Here is a 15,929-nt window from a genome sequence, read left to right as displayed (position 1 = left end):
CTGTGTAGGGCTGACCTGTTTTCTTCACACGAGTCGTTGGTGGGACCGCAAAGGGCGTAAGCGCAACACTAGACCCTAAAAATAAACATAATTAAAAGAACATTACAAACTCGAAGCAAAAGCCTATTCCTTATAAACATACACCATCCTATAACCTAATACATGCTTCCTTTTAAAACAATAAAATCACATAAACACCTATAATAATATATCCCCTAGATACCTTTATAAACCTTTAATCTATAAAGTTAGCAAGCATAAATAACATACCTTGCGTGCTGTCCCCTGAATAGGTCCTTTTCAAAATCCCCTTAAAATGCTCTAAGTTCTGGCCTGTTTTTTTCACACGATCGGCAGCCTGCCATCCAGAGGTACCATGTGCTAATCCTTTAGACTTCTTCACAATACTAGACCCTAAAAAAAAATTGACCATAACATAATCAGATACATGTTTACAAAACTAAAACATAAGTGTGATTCCTTATAACCAAAAAAGCTCATAAATCCTAATAATTGTTTCCTTCTAAAGCATACAAAACCCATAAAAATAAAAAAATAAACTATAATAAGCCTTAAAGCTGCTAAGCAAACATAAATCACGTACCATGCGTATCCACCTCTAAGCGCTTTCTTTTCGGCTGACCCTCAACATGTTCTGCTTTTCCCAACAATTGTAAATCTACATAAAAACATTATAACATTAATCCTTACATACTGCAGCCAAACACACACAAACACACACACCACTATAAAATTAATTGCATTACCTTTAGTACACCACGGTGTGTCTTTCACATGTTTAGAATTTGCAGCATTTACATGCTTCCTCTTTTGGGAAGCCTTTTTCCCATAGACACGGTCTACTATAATGTTAATACAAAAGCATACATTTTTAATTCATATGTGATTACACCTTGAACCCTGATATCCTAAGACTTCAAGTGTTCAAATAAAAAATACTCTAAAATATCATTTACAAAACACACGTGTCTAAATACATAAGCCGCCTCGTGTCTTTACACAGTGTAACAAACGCACCGCTGCCAAATACAAACTAAAAATACCATTGAAAGGTTATACCATCCACTTTAAAACTTCATGTTCCTATTACAGCTTTAAACTAAACACATTTTTCATAAAAGCCATTAACTTGTAACCCAAATGATTAGTTTTAAAAAGTTACAATAGCCATGTTCATTTATACACTGCTGTTCAATATTTATCCACGGTGTCCTGGTCAAAGAAAAATCAATATTATACAAACACACGTGTCTAAATACATAAATCGCATCGTGTCTTTACACAGTGTAACAATCGCACCGCTGCCAAATACAAACTAAAAATACCGTTTAAAGGTTGCACCCTCCACTTATAAGCAAACCATGTTAAAATTCCTGCATGTATTACTGTTTTAACTTAAAACATAATTTTCATAAAACCCATTAACTTGTAACCCGAATGATCCATTTTAAAAAGTTACGATGGCCATGTTCATTTATACACTGCTGTTCAATATTTATCCACGGTGTCCTGGTCAGAGAAAAATCAATATTATAGATTGCCTAGTCAAATACAGCTTCTTTTTTTTTTTTTTTTTTACTTTGCACGGGTCCCATAAGCATTTAAACATCTTTATTTTATCTAAATTAGCATGTGGCCGCTGTTTTCTTTTTTTTTTTTTCATTCATTTCTAGAAAATATATTTTATTTGAATAGGCTCAAATAATTGTCTGTCCACCCTACATTTAAAAAATCTCAAATTCACAAGTCTAAAACAAGGACTGCCTGAAACCTTTCAAAAACTCAAAGTCCTTCGCTCTCCACCGCGTGTCTAACTAATCAATATTAGAGATTACCTACACATATATCCTTTACAAAGCTGCAAACAACAAACAGGTTTTAAGCATCCAGATTACCTTGTAAAGCGCCTATGTTCTCATCTTTAATCATATATATTATAAATAAAACACACAGTATAGCTTTATTAGCCTCATACACAAACCCTAAATACAATTCTTTTCATTTTGCAGAACCTCCTACGTTTACATTGCCTTTTCTTTTATTCACGGGACTCTTTTTCAAACAATTTAACCTTTTTCCAAGTATAACATTAATTTTACACTTATAAAACAAAATACACATACCCTTGTCTAATATTTTTTGGCAGTCAAATTCATCGTAAAAGGACGGTGCTTCGTATCTCTAAATAAAAGGAATCAATAATTATACACCTTGAATCATTTTTTAAAGATAAAAAAAAAAAAAAAAAAAAAATGCACTTACTTCGTTTCCAAACTCCATGACTTCAGGCGCAAAAGTGTAAATGAAAAGGCAGCTTTCCTGTTACCGGTATATTTATAACCTAGACTGTTTAATGTTTAGCTAGTCAGCCCACTTTATATCAATTTACATAGAAACGTATATCGTCAGAGACAGTACACTAACCTCTTAGATCTGCGGACGTGGCCTTTTCCAAATGGTACACGTACACTCTACAAATACATACAATGACACGGCTTAAAACTCCATGCTCCATACAAAACGAAAGTAAGACTTGTTTTACAAACATGACAATGCTACACATCAGAGTGCGACCGAAATATTGATCGTTCCCTCAACGTCACAAAGCTTCTTTAAATACACCAGTTAACTCTACATTGCCTGGATGATTCATCCATAAAAAACCAAAGCTTTTTTTTTTTTTCTGCACCACATTTTACCACAACACAGCTCAACATTTATAACTGTTAATCTTTTCTTATTTTCTAAGCACACACACACACACACACACACACACACACACACACACACACACACACACACACACACACACACACACACACACACACACACACACACACACATCCAAACACACAGCCACACACACACACACACAAACACACAGCCACACACACTCAAACACACAGCCACACACAGCCACACACACACCCAAACACACAGCCACACACAGCCACACACACACACCCAAACACACAGCCGCACACAACCAAACACACAGCCACACACACACAGCCACACACACAGCCACACACACACACACACACACACACACATATATATACCTAAACTTACAGGTTTTGGAAATATATTTATCAATTAAAAAAAGATCCATAGCCCACCTAAACATAGGGTCAGACCATGCATACTAGCGCAGACTCCAAGAGCGCCGTCTACCTCTCTCCAGAGCTCCTTCTGTATATATACACCATACTCCACCCCTAGGGGAGGACCCACAACTACATCACCCCCACAACGTCCCCCGGCCTGCCCCCCTGACATCACAACTTCATACCTACATCATCTCATCAAAACCCTGGACCTTGACCCCAGAGCGATGTCATCAGCCCTGCTGGACCACGCCTAGCCCCCCAAAATATTACCTCATGCACGACATCACCACCGGGAAACACCCTTTCCTACACCACCGCGCCCTAAACACTAGCCATTACGTCACTGTTAGTTTAGGCCTTAGAAGAAACTTCAGGGACACGCCCGTGATGTCACCAACCCTGCTGGGACACGCCTAGCCCCCAAAATATTACCTCATCCACGACATCACCACCGGGAAACGCCCTTATCTACACCACCACGCCCTAAACACTAGCCATGATGTCACTGTTAGGTTAGGCCTTAGAAAAAACTTCAGGGACACGCCCGTGATGTCACCATCCCGGCTGGGACACGCCTAGCCCCCAAAATATTACCTCATCCACGACATCACCACCGGGAAACGCCCTTATCTACACCACCACGCCCTATACACAAGCCATGACATCACTATTGGGTTAGGCCTTACAAAAAAAATCAGGGACACGCCCGTAATGTCACCATCCCTGCTGGACCACGCCTAGCCCCCAAAATATTACCTCATGCACGACGTCACCACCGGGAAACACCCTTTCCTACACCACCACGCCCTAAACACAAGCCATGACGTCACTGTTAGGTTAGGCCTTAGGGGAAACTTCAGGGACACTCCCGTGATGTCACCACACCTGCTAGACCACGCCTAGCCCCCAAAATATTACATCACCCAAGACATCACCCCCCGGAAACGCCCTTATCTACACCACCACGCCCCTCAACACAACACATGACGTCACTACAGTACATGGACATCCGCTAAGGCGGGACATGCGTTGCCATGGACACCCCAAGGGGCGGGACATCCGGTTAGGGCGTGGTTAAGGCCTGTCAGTTGATGAAAGGTAGGTTACTCTACTACTCACCTCCTCACGGGGTACACACACAGAGGCAGAAAACTCACCCATGTTTTCTTCTATCAAGCCTCCTTGCAGCCACTGTTGTTGTCAGGTACGAGGACCCGTGTGCAGCGTAGACAGCAAAGTGGTGATTGCAGGCATTTTATGAGTAGAACAGCCGTTGGCTGCAAAACGGCTCAGGTTTAAACCAACTGCTGAAGAAACAATCCACAGGGAAGCAGTAATTTTTTTTTTTGTTTGTTATTGTTGTTTTGATCAATAATATTTGATCTTTCAACATAAAACAATTTATCAAAACATTTGAACTTTTTTTTTTTTTTAAAAGTACATTAAACACAGAAAATTACAGTCACTAGAAGAGCAAGTGAAAGTAAATCTATACCTTTGTTAAGAACGCTATTTACTTAATATAATAGTTCTTAGCTCAGCTACATCAATAATCATAATCATTCCAAGGCAAGAAAACAGATAGTCATCACAGCTAAGCTGTTATAGTAACATCAATTTCTGGTAACTTAATTTCTAAAACATTGAGAAAGTTAACCAGTGCATACCGTAGTTGTTTAGAATGACCTTGGAATATCATTAGCCAAAAATCATCATGCATCACTATAGGTTTGCTAATCAAATGCTTAAAATACATTATTCTAAGGGGTAAAAGGGTAACACATTCAACCACTAGATGTTTCAATGTTTCAGCCTGCTGATGACAAAATCGACAGATTTGAGCTGAGGTCTTCTTCCATCTGAACAAGATTTCTCTGGTAGGCCAGAGATTCAATCTAAAACGCAAAAAGTCAGAACGATGTTTAGGGTGTGGTGAATGATTTAGATACTTTTCCAAATACCCCTGTTTTTTTATGGCAAAAGGATTCGACTCAAATTTAATTATTTTTAGGCATGCTTCACGTGTTTTAATCCAATCTGATTCCCATAGTTTGCTCTTTGCTTTATTAGGGTTTTCGATGAGTAAGGTTTCTGAAATATCAGCACCTGACAGAATTTTCAAGATGTTAACACGCCATTTTCTTGGGAAATGGTCGCTAGCTGCCAGTAAATAGTTGGACATAATATTAAGTAAACCATTAGAACTCTCCTTCATAATACATTTTCTGAATAAGAGACACAGCTTCCATTTAAATGTAGCATAGAGTGATGTAATACCCAATTCATATCTAATGATTGATATGGACTCTGAGCTGGGAAGCATGAGCGCTCTCTTCCAAAATTTACTTTCTAAGTTAGCCCAATATTTATATGTTAGACCTATCTCAACTTCAGAACCATATAAGATAGTAGGGACACATTTTTGCTAATAATAAATGATCAAAGGTTTAATGCTGAATTTGCAATATTTTGCCCGAATTATTCGAAGTTGAGATAGGGCATTCTGAAGCTTCATTAATAAATGATGTTCTTGTGTTTTATCCGATAGTCTACTAGAAACACAAATTCCCAAATAAATATAGGACTTTACAACCAGCAAATTGGTGCCCTGTGCTTGCCAACGACACGAAGAACTCCCTTTGGTATTGCCAAATTGCATTACCTGAGTTTTTTTGGTGTTAATGGTAATGCAATTTCGTTCTGCATATATGTCCAATGCACTTAACAGATTACATAAACCGGAGGGTGTCTTAGATACTAACACCATGTCATCGGCATACAAGAGCCATGGAATAGGAACACCTTGTTATCTGCATGAATCAACAGTTACACTCGTAGTACATGCACCAAAATCTAGAAGGAAGAAGTTAAACAAGGCTGATGCCAAAAGACTGCCTTGCTTCAAACCCCTAGTGGTTTGTATGGGGTCAGATAAAAGACCCTCATTATTCAAACGAATTGAGATCGATGTATTCGAGTGCAGCTGGATGATCCATTTAAGTATATACCAGGGGCATCCTGCATCCATCAATTTTTTAAATAATAATTCCCTCGGGACTAGATCAAAAGCTGCCTTAAAATCAACAAAAGCCATATAAATTGCCTGTTTGCACTGCATGTTCAAATGGATGATGGCTTTTAAAGTTATCAAATTAACGGCAGTACCCAAACCCCGAACAAAACCCGTTTGAAAGGAATCTCGAAGGTGAGTTTGATCCAGCCAGTTATTAAACGCTCCTAAGACAAGACGGGCAAATATTTTTCCAGGACAGTCCAGCAACGCAATTGGTCTATACGATGCTGGATCCATTCTGTCTCCCTTCTTAAAGATTGGTAGAATGATTGATGTTTGCCAATTCACAGGAACCAAACCAGTGATCATGATGTGATTAAACATATCAAATAGAATATCTGCCCATAGATGTTTATGCTGTTTAATCATGACATTATGTAACCCATCTGGACCTGCTGCACGGGACACACTCAATTTAGATATGAGAAATAACATATCCTCACGATCAAAATTAATAATGTGATTAGACGCACGGCTGTCCCAGATTACACCAAGATCAGGAAAGGGTGAAGTGTAGATAGTGCCATAGAAATCATTCCAGGATTCATGAGTAATAGAGTTGACCTGTAATGAATGTTGTCTCTTTAATCCAGTGTTGTTTAATAAGGCCCATATAGCAGCCGATGACTTAAGAATGATTTGACTTAACATGGCCTCTCCATCTAATTGATATTGGATCGCACGTCGGGACCTAATCCAGTTCTTGTACGTCCTTTTTAGTTGATTAATCTGATCTTGGATGATACCTGGGACTTCAACATGTCTATTTAACAATGCTTTAACCTTACGTCTCAATTCACATTTCTTATGTTTTATTTCTGGGTCAAAAGCATGCTGATGTAGCTGAGTATGAGCCTGGAAACGAGATTTATGAGGAGCTATACGCTGAATAGCATGCACATAACAACCGCTAAGGCAATCAGCATCATCTTCATATTGTGCCAGCAGGGTGTTTCTAAGCTGGGACAATTTCCATTTAGACAAATGAACACGATTACCAACATTATTGAGTCGTAGGTTAGCTACATTCCTGTTTAAGGGAAGTTGGACTGTTTTAGGCCACTCGTATGTTAATTGTAGCCAGCTGTGGTCACTAAAATGGGAATCCTTAATTGATAAGTCAGAAATATTGTTTAGAAAGTTGGCATTAACAAAAATGTAATCCAGCGTGGCAAGGCCGTAAGCATTGTGCCAGGTAGGTTTGGGGGGAAATCACTAGGTAATGAACCATTGACCACAATAAAATTACGGTCAGCCATTAAGGTTAACCAACAACACTCATCTGATGAGGGGCACCATTGTTTTGGACCAAATAGCTGCAAGTTTAGATCCCCCATTATGAGTGTATTTGTGATGGTAACATCTAAAGAAAGCTGGTCAAGGATCCTTCTAAATGTTTCAAAAAAATCTTTTGAAGAAAGATGTTTTTTTCCCCAATAGATGTTTATCAAGGCACAAAAGCTATTTGCAACACAAATCTTTACATATTGAAAATATGGTGAAGGAGTCTTGTGCCAAATGATTTCAATATTGTTATCCTTACGGAAGGCCATAAAAAGCCCTACCATCGGGCGACCTTTAACTGCCTCCACAGCTGGGACCATCAAAATATTGTACTCGTCCCAAGTTGGGACATTGCGTAGCCAAGTTTCCTGAAACACTAAGATATCAAATTGTAAGAGGTCTTTAATTCCATTATTAAGGAAATGCTTATGCCCTCTTGTGTTCCAGGAAAGTAGTCTAACTGAGGCATACTTCCGAACTAGTTATGAATTCGCATGATCATTACTACGAGACCCAGCATGATGCGCGTACCCTTTCTCTGTTGTATTAACGGTCACCTTTGCACCATATATACGGTTTTTAACAAGATCATCGTGTACTGGTGACAGAACTTCTTGATGTACATCTTGTGTCACTATAAAACCCAGATGGTAAAAGGCAGTACGCGCCAGCCATAATGTGTTTAATACCACTCTTGACTGCACAAATATACGGGCTTCTGTAAGATCTTGATCATTGATAAATTCGACCAAGCTAATGTCCGCCGATGTAATATCTTCAAGAGCAGGCATATCGGCACAAATATTCAAAATGCTCGCTCGATTAAGATCATATGTGGAAAAAGGTTGGCCACGACATCTTATAAGGAGACGGAAATGATTTTTATATTGGGCATGACCAATGTGCCTAAATGATCTTATTAGGGTCTCACTCTGTTGACTCACACTGGGAGCTATGGAACCCCTAGTTCTTGCCTCCAAAGACTCGCGTGGAGGAACATTTTGCGATTTCATTGGTCCCTTTAATAAGGGGGTAATATTTGGAAACCATTTTTGGCAGTTCTGACTGTTCAAATCAGTTTTATCTAAAAGCCCCAATTGAAATGACTTGGTAGCTTCACTTTCACTCATATACCTTTCAAAGGATGCACGTATCTCTTCCCGTAGATCCTGTAAAAGGTCAATGGAGTGCTGCGGCTGTGGTGTTTCCTTCTCCTCCTGTCGCACGATAGAATTAATTTGTTTGACCTTGTTTACATTAAGTAAAGCGCTATAGCGTTGTACAAGTTCCTCACTCGCTTTGATTTGCTGGTCAAAGGAAGCTCTCAATTCAGCTCGCACTTCTTGGATAATATCCAAGGCTATTCTTGATGGATTGACAGCCACCTTAGCAACAGAGACATTGTCACTATCTGTGACCGAGCCCTGCAGACCTTGTTTGATAATTAGTGGTTGAGGATCTTCACTGCACCCAGTTTGAAGGTCACGCTCCACTCGTGGCAACTGGGTGCTGTGATGCGCATTATTAGTGGTTACAGAGTCTACTACGTCCGCCAAGTCATCTAATGGCTGATATTTTAGGTTGTTCTGACCAATAGTCTGGGATTCAGTGTTGCCATGTAATTTTCGCTTTTTTCTGGCCGATACTGCTAATTTGATGATCTTCTTCGCTTTAACTTGTGTATTTGAAGAAGCGGTAGGTTGAGATTTTTTTGATTCCAAATCATCTAGCACCCGGCCCGACGTCACTATATTCGAAGATTTAGGGTTAGTAAATAATGGGGCAAAAGTTACACCTGAAACTTTTGGGGTTATCCCATTAATCATTACAGAGGGTAGAGGTACGGATGGTTCAGAAACTTTGGGCAATGTAATAAATCCATCTGATGTAGATTCAGATCTAATATCATTCGGATGAATGGATTTAACATCATGAATGGATATTACAGATTCCGAACGTGATCTTGTCTGTGTGGATTGACTCGTCATCTTCTGAGTGCTAGGCTTGACTAACAAAAAGCGTGCATTTTGTTCTTTCTTTAAGTGCAAGTGTAACATATGCAGTTCACTATTCTGCCTGCGCATCTTATCATCGAGTGTCTCATACAGTTTAGCCAGAGATAGGAGAGCAGTGTTCATGGCATTAAGTGTGTTATTTAGTGCCGGTGCCTCTGGAAAGGAGAATCTATTATCTTTGTATGGCATTTGACTATCACGGATAAAATATGGATGACTAGGATCAGGTTCAGAAAATCTGGTATGCCTAGGAGTGGGAGCAACAAATGAGGTATTGGACATGGGGGAAGGAGATTTGTCAAATAAAGCTGGGGATTTGTATAAGTCAGGATTTTTGGACCCAGATGATGGAGAAGAGTTTGACTTATGATTTGGATCAATACAGTCGCCTATTTGAGGCTGAAAGTTGTCAATTGATTGATTCAGATCCCCCGTATTTGAGCAGATATAAAGTGCATCATGAATTTCAGATCCATGGGGGCTAGAGGCCAGAATGGAGGCCAATGTAGCCTCTCCAAACTCCCCCGCTGTTGTTAAATTCTCATGCTCTGCACGTAGTGCGTGCTGAGCTGCAACGGAACACAAGGGAATGAGGGGGGGTGTTTAGGGGACCGAACGTTCGTAGATACCACAGCCGGCCTAGAAGGTTGAGTGGTTTCTATTTCCCCGTGGCATAGGCCGAGGCAATCGAGGCGTCGGCTACCTCAATTCCCACAGAGGGAGGGCAACCAAGTACAAGGTCAACAACACAGGCCGGCACAATTAATTGAGAACAAGCTGGATTTGCAATCTGGATGCGCTCACTGTCGTATGAGGCCATATCCACAGGTAAAATGCCTTTGTCGGCCGCTATTGGACCCTCTACCACCTCATCCATATTATCACCATTGGGATAATGAACCAGATCCAAGTCGACCACCGGAATGGTACAATTCAGCGGCTGGATGCTATTCCCCAAGGCACTAGTCTCTGTTATACAGAAGGACCGAATGTCCACATGAAGTGAGGATGATCGGATTCTTTCTTTTTGTGCCTTGGAGCGCTTACTTAAGAGGACCTTGTTTGATCGAGGAGGCAATGTATTGTAGGTATTAACAAGGGAAGCTGGCATACCTGATGTCAATGAGTTAATCTGGCATGCCATGAGAGTATTGACAGAAAAACAAGTAATAACTTACGAATCAACACACACCCGCTCTCTCACTAGGCAGCAAGACAGAGAACACTTTAGTGATTCACTATTTGCTAATTAATCTAGATTTGAATAATTTATGTTAATAGCTGTAGCGGCATATAAAAGTACCTCCGGCAGTGTGGATAGATACTACCTTCCGCCTAACAGCCGCACAACAGCCAGCGCCCTTTACCCCTGACGGGCTTAACGCCGCGAGGGTGCTTGTGTCTGCCTTTTAAAGATGCAAGGGAAGTCACGTGCGTTGTCACGTGCCCGCAATTCGGCTCCACCTCCTCCAGGAAGTAAGCACACCCAGCAAGAGCCTCTTGGCAGCTCGCAGTGCTGGGATGGGGCTAGCAGCAGGTAACGTTCGTTTTTGTCACAAAAGTAATTTCCTCAATAAAAAGGCAGTCGGCCCTCGGGCGCTTGTGTCTGCCTTTTAAAGATGCAAGGGAAGTCACGTGCGTTGTCACGTGCCCGCAACCACCTCTTCCAGGAAGTAAGCACACCCAGCAAGAGCCTCTTGGCAGCTCACAGTGCTGGGATGGGGCTAGCAGCAGGTAACGTTCGTTTTTGTCACAAAAGTAATTTCCTCAATAAAAAGGCGGTAATATAGGCTGGGCCAGGCAGCTTAAAGGCACAGCAGCAGGCATAGTCCACCCGAGGTACACAGCAGGAGAAAACAGGGGTGTACAACTTTTGGGACGCATTAAGAGTATGGCGGTGCAGGAAAAAAATGGTGGTACTGGAATTAGTGCATGGTCACTGGTGATGGATCATTAGATTCATAGTCCAAAACGTATGTACAAATGCCGGTTCCAGACCCCTGGGGACTTGATCCTGCTGCAAACAGCTTTTTTGCCAAAAGGGTACTTTGCAACTGTACTCATTGATTAAATAATGTACATTGTTAAGCCTGCTATTCCTTTAACATTAGAACAATCTAGATAAATTCTTCTTTTAATCGAGTTGTGAGAATAAAAAAAAAACAACTTGAACTTTCTCTGTTATATGATGTCACTTACACTTTTTGTAAATATTTCCACATTGATGATACCTAGCCATTGATTATTTGTATATCTGTATTTTATTTGAACAGGAAGAAGGAATTTGATAAGAAACTCTGGACATGAGACATACATTGATAGATGCGATGAAGGGACAGATACCATTATAGGTGTGTAGTCGGCAGGCATTGGGGTAGCAAGAGGGGGGCGGCACTGGCATTGGTTACATGAATTCATATTACAGGATTAGCAACTTGAGGTCTATACATGGGTTATAAGATTATCATTAGCAGCATATCCAACTATGTATAGGTGAAAGGGTAGGATGTGGGCTGGGGTTAAGAGAGTTCAATGCTCCTTCTTAGGAATGGAGGTGATTATTCAGGGAACTCTTGAAACGAAACAGAGTGGGTGGGTTTTAGACTTGATTCCAGGGGTTGGGAAGTTCTAGTAGTGGGGTGTAAGTAGGGTCAAGGAGAGAAAGTGAGAGGCATCTCAGGCTGGATGGGATATAGAGCGTGTGAGAAGGGTTTAAGATCTCAGAGTGTAAGGGATGAGTAACGATCAATCGAGTAAGCCAGGTATCGGTGCTAGCCAATGGATCAATTTTCAGACAAATATAAAACATTTATGGAGGATTGATAGCGTATGGCCAGACATTCCCCAGAGGCAGCGAGCAGAGGTGATGATCGGGGAAGGTTAAATAGCATGTGGGTAGCAATATGGAGTACCTAGGTACGTTGAGTTAAGGCGTAGGGTGGCTAAGAGCAGTAAAGGAGAAGAAAGAAAGTTCTATGAGGAAACAGGAGTCATTGTCTAGTCTACTAAAGACCACGGTGGAGATGAGATTTGTAGTGGATTGAAAGGTGAGACAAGGGAGTGCATATTTGTCAGCTGTTATGGTAGAGGGAATTAACTTTTGAGGATTTAGATTGTTTTCAAAGAAAGCCCTGAGGTTGGGAGCCAGGGAGGAGAGGTGGGTAAAGTTATCAAGGGGGAGGTTAGAAGAGAGTGGAAGACCATTGAAAGATTGAATCATTAGAAGCTGGGAGGTAGATCACCTCAAATTTGGAGAGGTTAAGCATTAGACAGCATATTATAACCCATGGTGTAGGGTGGTCAGGCAGTTGTTGGTGCAAGAAGAAAGCTTCTTGGTCAAGGAGTGGAAGATGAAAAAGATGTATGTATTATCTGCAATAAGTACGTGCTGAGGGGAGTGTGGGGGCCTCCCAGTCAATGAGAAGGATCAGAACGGGGTCCTTACCACACAGGGAGCCTCCTCAGAGTGGTAGGTTGCCATCTTCCCTCGCCGGGAATCAGGTAAGAGCACTCCCCACACCCCCTGTGCCACCACCCCACTTTTCTTCATATTTAAGACCCCCCTTCCATTGTGCTGCATAGTCTCTCACTGGCGGCAGAAACAGTAGTGTTCCCGGCGGGTCTCCGGCTCACGAATGGCTGCCAGGGGAGAAGGGACTACAAGTAGTTCCCGTCTCCCTGATCCATGGCGGCTATCTTTTTTTGTAGTTTTTTCTCGAGTCGAGAAACTGTTTACATGCGGTTTCTCAACTCGAGAAAAATATACTATTAGTACTCTTGTACTAATAGTAAGAGAACACTCGCAGGGGGGCATTACCGGTCTGGTAATGCCCCCCTCCTCTAGTTCTGTTGCTAAAAGTGATGATATGAGAACCCATAGAAGGGCATGAGTATGCTAAGAAACAAGGTATACTGAGTGAATAGGAGAGAACCACTGCCAGACACACGAGTGACTTTGACTGCTTGAGGGGCTGGAGAATATGATCCATCATTTCAATAAATAGAAAAGAGCAACAAGCTAAGTAGGAGGCTGTCCAGGCAGTGCCTTGGAGGCTAAAACAAGAGAGATTAAGGAGTAAAGATGAATGGTTCACACTGTCAAATACTAACAAGCAATCAAGAAGGATTAGGGTAGAAGGTGACTGGGGGAGATGCAGCGTGGAGAGGAAATTAGAGACATGAGTGGATTTCAGTCGAGTGTCATCTTTGCTACTAAGACACGTGTATATATTTCTTAGCATACATTCCACGTGTTTCTGTTTTGCTTAATCCACTTTAATGTTTGCAAGACCCCTAAGGATACTCTTTTATATGTGGACTAACTTCAACCTCCCCTCGATTCACTCTTCTGCAGGTCATATGTGATACCATTGCTTCATTCTACTCCAATACGGAGCACACATCATTATTTTTCCTGGTCGCCTTATGTGCAATTTTCTCTTTCTGCAATCATCTTCAGAATTCCACCCCGGGATTTCCTCCATGTGCTGGTAGCCACCAGTTAATACAGATAAGATGTTGCAAGAATAAATATTCCTACTATGTCATGCTTGTAAAAAATAGTCTGAACATTGAACAAAAATATTATACATTAAATGAATGGCTCTCAAGAAATGATGTCACAAAAGAGGATGTACTTTGGCAAATGTGGAGTCTTGTACTCGTTGGTAACTGGAAGGTCGACAGTTGCTCAATGTAGATGATTCAGATGGTTACAAAAAAGGAATGAAGCACGAGTGAGGACAAAAATAAAATCAAAATATGACTGTTGCACAATAAATCTTAATTGCAAAATCCTTGATACCTTACTAGGGATACGGGCGTGTCCTGTTAAACATTACAACACTATAATTATATGCATGTAGTCTATTTTAGGGAGGGTGTAAGACCTTTCTTTGTCAAGCACGTCAGGCGATGTTCTTAACCTTATTTACAAGCAACTCCTAAACGTGAGCCAATGATCACTATGAATTTCCAAATGAGGCCTGAGTACGTGTTTGAAATTAACATAAGCACGCTGGATCCACATGTAATGTTGGGGAAGGTTGGAATGTGTTTGCATTGCTTCCTGTGAGGCCTTGGTTGTGAATGGACAGGTTTGTGAATTTAGATCTTCTGCTAATTGGTCATTGGTCATGTGTGCATGGTTCGCAAGGCCGGGGAAACGTGGTCAGATGGGCACAGTCTAGAGAAGTTGCAGGCAGTATGGTTCTGTAAAGTTGCTGAATGGTCTTGCCAGCGAGCTGTGTGAAGATGATGTTGCAGTATTCCATGTTTTAAGTGACTAACAAACGTTCAAGGGGCCAGAGTCAGAGGTTCGTGTTGCCCAACAATCTCTCTTAGCACGCAGGAATGTGCAACCCTTATCTGCCGCTCGGATGCCTCCTTTAACAACACCGTGTTTAAAAAAAAAAACGTTTCTTATATTGCGCTTCATACCCTCCAGCCTCTAAGCGTAGCGAGCCTGTGCTGCTCAGACAGTAAGAAACACATTGGCATGAAAGTGAACCCCGGGGCAAGGCCCCCAATTTGCAAATAAGCACGATTCATAAAAGAATTCCACTCCAATGAAGTCTTCTGTCCATGTTCACAGGAATTAATCAACAGAGTCCAGGTAAAAAGCCAGGTCACAGAATTCATGGTAGCTGGATGAGTTGCAAAACATCCTACAGATCGGTTACTACCTGTCAAAAAGGAGGTAAGTGGAAGCCTTCCTGACTTTTTACCCACAATGAATGAAACAGCTTTGAAGACCAGACAGGTGTCGAGAGGAAAAGCAAGAAGGAGATGTGGGAGGAAAGTCTCTGGTGCCACCCCAGTTTCCCTTCGTTAGGCCTGTACATAGGGCAGGTTGAGAGTACATGTGGGTGGACGGAGTCCCACCTCTTTTTTCAGAAGGCACCTTGATATGCACATTCAATTGGTATCTTTATTTTTTTGAAACTTTATTTTTGTTAAACAGTGAAACAAGTAGGCCATGCACCGGCCACAGTAAAATTTCACAGTAAAATTCCTGATCATCCCACTACCCCCTGCCCCCATCCATGGTCCAAGCTGAGATAGTGACTGTCATTCCATGACCAAAGTTATGTGATACTGCTGCTATTTTCTTGGCTTAAAGGTGTCCGCTGGGTTGTGATCGGGGCTGTGTTCTGTGAAGAAGACGGGTCTGCACTGGAGATCAGATATGAGATATAGGAACCCAAAAATGTCAGGGGGCCGAGCATGTAGAGGGAGAGTCTTTATGTAGCATATCTCAACATCCTGGCAGTAGGTCACGTCTTTTAACCAGCTTTGTAGATTCGGCGAGGGCCCACGTCCCCAGTTGATTGCAATCCGTTTTTGTGCCAGGACCAGCAGCAGGCCTGCCAGTCTGCGATCTGAGGGTGGTATGTGTCTGGTTAAGCCGAGGAGTGCCAGTGTGGT

At 41.6% G+C, this 15,929-nt stretch overlaps 1 long non-coding RNA gene across 1 annotated transcript; it reads right to left on the bottom strand.

Moving 5' to 3' along the window:
* Positions 1–276: 276 nt before the first annotated feature.
* Positions 277–905, bottom strand: LOC138489658 (uncharacterized). Its single transcript, XR_011274855.1, has 3 exons — positions 768–905; positions 605–679; positions 277–414 (listed from the first exon to the last, which is right to left on the bottom strand). It is a non-coding gene; the product is annotated as an uncharacterized lncRNA (long non-coding RNA).
* Between the last annotated feature and the right edge of the window lie 15,024 nt (positions 906–15,929).

This window comes from Ambystoma mexicanum, chromosome 9 (genome assembly GCF_040938575.1).
Source record: "Ambystoma mexicanum isolate Mex_15411 chromosome 9, UKY_AmexF1_1, whole genome shotgun sequence".
In the NCBI taxonomy this organism is placed as follows: domain Eukaryota; kingdom Metazoa; phylum Chordata; class Amphibia; order Caudata; family Ambystomatidae; genus Ambystoma; species Ambystoma mexicanum.
This window is presented reverse-complemented; position numbering and strand designations above follow the sequence as displayed.